Here is a 5480-nt window from a genome sequence, read left to right as displayed (position 1 = left end):
ATGGTGAAACCCCATCTCTACTAAAAATACAAAAAATTAGCTGGACATGGTGGCATGTGCCTGTAATCCCAACTACTCAGGAGGCTGAGGCAGGAGAATTGCCTGAACCCAGGAGGCGGAGGTCGCAGTGAACCGAGATCGCGCCATTGCACTCCAGCCTGGGTAACAAGAGCGAAACTCCGTCTCAAAAAAATGAAAATAAATAAAAAATAAATTATAAAATGATCTCATATAAAAATGAGTAAGTCCTTAGTATACTCTAAAACCCAGTCCATTTACAAGTTTTTTCAATTATTCCCTAAAATGTGTTAGGACCACACTTTGCATCTGGTTGTTATGACCCTATATCTGCCTCAGCTGGAAAGCACAGCTTGAAGCACAAGTTCATGTGCGGCCACTTTATAGAGGGTGCAGTGGGCAGACAGCAGGAGTGAAGGAAAGGGGAAGCGGAGAAAAGGAAACTGGTAGGGGGAATTTGAGGGTGCTGTTCCGCTTACGTCAAGGGTGACTGATTGTTCTTGTGGGGCCATCTTCTGAGAGGTTGAATGAACAAATGCCTTTCAGGAAAGTCAGGAAACAGGGAAGAATTTATCTACCAGTTCTTGTTTCCTTTCAGCTAAAGATCTGCCCCCTGGGAACACTATCTCCCCTTATTGCTGAGTTACAAATGCAAGGGCACCCAGCAAGCGAAAGCATCTGAAGCCTCGTTGTCTCAGGAAAACTCTGGGCAGGAGACGAGAGTCGAGAAGTGCTAGCAAACAGTGAAACGTTGTAGTGTGGTGCCCACGTAAGATGGTGCTGATGTACGTGTTCACATAGCTGCTCTCCATAGCTCTCCACAGCTGCTCTCTTGCTCTCAGTAAGAATGAGTGGCCAAAGATCACTTTGAAATGGTGAAGAAGTAGTATTGATGTGCTCTTTAAATCTGGAATTGTCCCTCTCTTTTGTTCCCATGACACTGACTTGCTAAAGAGATCAATGTAGAAAATGCCACAGTCTGAATTTGTCCGATCGCTGCTTCATGAAGTCATTTCGCTTGTTCTTCTACCTTTGTATTTCCTGTAAACTGGAAATTCAGTGTAAATTTTTTCATAGATTCAAGTTTAAATTTTTTGGTGAGAATACAATGAATGATAGTGTAAATTTTATATTGCATCACATTAGGAAACACATACTGTCTCATCCTACTAACAGTGATGCTAAAACTGACCACTGGAACAAGGTAATACCTAGTAATCTTAATAATAAACATACACTAATTTTTAACTCATAATATGAAAATAAAGTAAACATTTAAATTAAGAAACAGAAATTACAGCTAAAGAAATGTATAGCTCACTTTGGAAATATAAGGTTCACTAACCTAGTAAAACTGAGTGATATTACAGAATCATTGGCTAGTTTGTATCTGGTGGGAATGAGACAACAATATGATACATGATCATTTTCCTGGATTCACATCTGAACTAATTTTTTTGGGGGTGGAGTCTTGCTCTGTTGCCAGGCTGGAGTACAGGCACACACCACCATGCCCGGCTAATTTTTGTAGTTTTAGTAGGTTTCACTATATTAGCCAGGATGGTCTTAATCTCTTGACCTCGTGACCCACCTACTTCAGCCTCCCAAAGTGCTGGGATTACAGGCATGAGGCACTCTGCCCGGCTACATCTGAACTATTATAGTAAGGGTTTTAGAAATCATATGGTATTGAATATGTCAAAAATAACAGTACTTTGTTATTATTTTTAGAGACAGTCTTGTTCTGTCGCCCAGGCTAGAGTGCAGTGGTGCAATCACAGCTCACTGCAGCTTCAAACTTCTGAGTTTAAGTGATCCTCCTCAGCCTCCTGAGTAGCTGGGACCACAGGTGTGTACCACCACTCCCAGCTAATTTTTGTATTTTTTGTAGAGATGGAGATGTCACTGTGTTGCCGAGGCTGATCTCAAACTCCTGGCCCCAAGTGATCCTCCTGCCTAGGCCTCCCAAAGTGCTGGGATTACAGGCATGAGCAACCATGTCCATCCTCAATTTTTAAAATTCTAGGCATTATTCTAAGTGTTTGACATGTAGTAACTCATTTTATCTACATAACAACCCTATGATGTTGAGATAGGTACTGTTACTTTTCCTTTTTTATGAATGCAAAACTTGGAGCAAAGGTTGTTCTCTGTAATTGGAACGCTCTTCTCCCATATATCTGCAAGGTCATTCCCTCATTTCCTTGAAAGTTTTGTTCAATACTACCTTCTTATTGATGCCTACCTTACTGTTACAAATTGAAATCCACCGCTTCTCCCAGTTCTTGTCTGTCTTTCCTGGCTCTATCACTTTTTTTGCCACAGCACTTATCACCTTCTGTAGTGGCTTTGTAATGTGCTTACTTGGCTGGCCTGAACTACATTTCCCAGAATTATCTTCCCTGTACATTCTCAGAGTGGGCCTCAGAGGCATTTTGCATGAGATTTGGAAAGCAGAAAGGGAGCAGCAATAAGACGCCAATCACCAATAGCTCAGTAGGAAGAGCATCAGACCCTTTAACCTAAGGGTCCAAGGTTCATGTCCCTGTTAAGGTGCCAGCTGTGGAGGGTATCACGTTGGGGTCACCACCTGAGACATTGATCACCACCTGTGGAGGTCTGTCCTGCAGACCCTGACTCAACGATGGATGAATAAATACACTCTCACACCTGGTCCAGTGATTCAGGTAGGCTAGAGATGGTCATCAGCTGATTTCAGAGGGCAACTGCAGCCAATCGACCACATATTTATTCAGTAAAGACTTCATAACAGAGGTTCTAAGTCAACATGCCTGTGGATAATTAGCATGGTTAAAAGAGTGGTTTTACAAATGATAAAAGCTTTAGTTTCCAGGCCCAGAGTAAACACCATTAATGGGTAATTCCCCTTAGACCGTCCCCTGAGAGGACCATCCAGCACAAAGTTTGCATGAGTAAACAGAGACAAAGGAATGTGGGGTAAACAGATTTAAACTGGGAAAGCCTTTTATCATCCCCATCTTTTCCCTAACGTAATGGGCCAGCCATCTTCAGCCTATTCCAATAAAACCTTTCCACCTTCCGAAAGGTTTGAGACTATAATCTATAACTTTCCTTAACATTTCCCTAATATTTTGCCAACCACCTTGAGTTAATTCCAACACAGCAACATACTATTTTCACTCTCAGAAGGTCAGTGCAGTCTGGGCATGGTTACTTACATCTGTAATCCCAGCTCTTCAGGAGGCCAAGGCGGGCAGATCACTTGAGGGCAGGGGTTAGAGACCAATCAGACCAACATGGTGAAACCCTGTATCTACTAAAACACAAAAATTAGCCAGGAGTAGTGGTGGATGCCTGTAATCCCAGCTACTTGGGAGGCAAAGGCCCAAGAATCTCTTGAACCTGGGAGGCGGAGGTTGCAGTGAGTGGATGTAGCACCACAGTACTCCAGCCTGGGTGACAGAGTGAGACTGACTCAACAACAACAACAAAAAAAAATCAGTGCAGAGGCACTGAGGGTAGTTGCATATTGCATATGTGCTATTTATCTGCTGGCTTACCTCCTTGATGTGGGCCAAACCTGCTGTACCTCCCCACTGCCCACTTTAGCTTCTCTGGGCCAGGTGCATGTTTAGCCTCATAATGAGGGGTGCTAGCTTCTGCAGGACACCCACATCATCAAAGTTGGAGGTTGTGAGACTGAACAACAGGTTTGTCTCCCAGTGGATTCCAGCTTGTGTTTGTGAATTCCAATTGTTTGTTGCTAGAGCAAATCACAACTGAGCCCCCTATTTTGAATGATTCTCTAGGGGGTAGATTTATTATGTTGGACCACCTCCGTCATGGAAGGGGCAGCACTTTGTTCTCTCTGGAATAGATACTCTATATAGGGATTTTCTTTCCCTGCATATAGAGCTTATACCAAAACCACCATCCACAAATTTACAGAGTGTCTTATCCATAATCATGGTATTCCACATAGCACCACTTCTGATGCAGGAAGTCTTTTCATTAGTTGTTTTGTTTTTTGTTTTGAGACAGTCTCACTCTGTCTCCCAGGCTGGAGTGCAGTGGTGCCATCTCAGCTCACTGCAACCTCCACATCCCGGGTTCAAGTGATTCTTCTGCCTTACCCTCTCAAGTAGCTGGGATTACAGGTGCACACCATCATGCCCAGCTAATTTTTTGTATTTTTAGTAGAGACGGGGTTTCGCCATGCTGGCCAGGCTGGTCTCGAACTCCTGACCTCAAGCGGTCTGTCCACCTTGGCCTCCCAAAATGCTGAGATTACAGGTGTGATCCACTATGCCCAGCCTAGGAAGTCTTTATATGGAAATGAAATACAGCAATGGAACTATGCTTATATTAATAAAATTTACCAGGCTTACCCTGTCCCCCTCATCCTAAAGCCACTGACCTGAAGGAATGGTGGAATGGCTATTTTTTTTGTTTTTTTGAGACAAGTCTTGCTCTGTCACCCAGGCTGGAGTGCAGTGGCATGATCTCAGCTCACTGCAACCTCTGCCTCCCAGGTTCGAGTGATTTTCCTGCCTCAGCTTCCTGAGTAGCTGAGATTACAGGCATGCGTCATGTATGGCTTAACTTTTGTATTTTTAGTAGAGAGGGGTTTCACCATATTGGCCAGGCTGGTCTCAAACTCCTGACCTCAGGTGATCCACCTGCCTCAGCCTCCCAAAGTGCTAGGGTACAGGCATGAGCCACTGCATCCAGCCTAGAATGGCTTTTTGAAGACTAATTTATGGCACCAGCTAAGTAGCATATGGCATACCTTGTGAGGCCTAGGCAATGTCCTCCAGGATATAGTATATGCTCTAAACCAGAAAATAACATAGGTCAGATGCAGTGGTTCATCCCAATACTTTGAGAGGCCAAGGTGGGAGGATCGCTTGAGGCTGGGAGTTCCAGGTCAGCCTGGGCAACATATCAAGACCATTTTTACAAACAAACAAACAAAAAAACTGAAAAGAAAGTAACGTAGCCGGGCGCGGTGGCTCAAGCCTGTAATCCCAGCACTTTGGGAGGCCGAGGCGGGTGGATCACGAGGTCGAGAGATTGAGACCATCCTGGTCAACATGGTGAAACCCTGTCTCTACTAAAAGTGCAAAAAATTAGCTGGGCATGGTGGCACGTGCCTGTAATCCCAGCTACTCAGGAGGCTGAGGCAGGAGAATTGCCTGAGCCCAGGAGGCGGAGGTTGCGGTAAGCCGAGATCGCGCCATTGCACTCCAGCCTGGGTAACAAGGGTGAAACTCTGTCTCAAAAAAAAAAAAAAAAAAAAAAAGAAAGTAACGTAAGTGGTGCTCTTTCTTCTATAGCCAAGGTTCATGGGTCTGGGAATTAAGGTGGTGGTGAGATTGAAATAGCTCCTCTCATTATTATTCTTAGTGATCTACTAGGAAACTTTTTTGCTTCCTATCCCTGAGACTTCAAGTTCTGCTAACTTAGAGGACTTAGTTCCC

This window comes from Saimiri boliviensis, chromosome 3 (genome assembly GCF_048565385.1).
Source record: "Saimiri boliviensis isolate mSaiBol1 chromosome 3, mSaiBol1.pri, whole genome shotgun sequence".
Lineage (NCBI taxonomy): Eukaryota > Metazoa > Chordata > Mammalia > Primates > Cebidae > Saimiri > Saimiri boliviensis.
Note: the sequence above shows the minus strand (reverse complement) of the source record.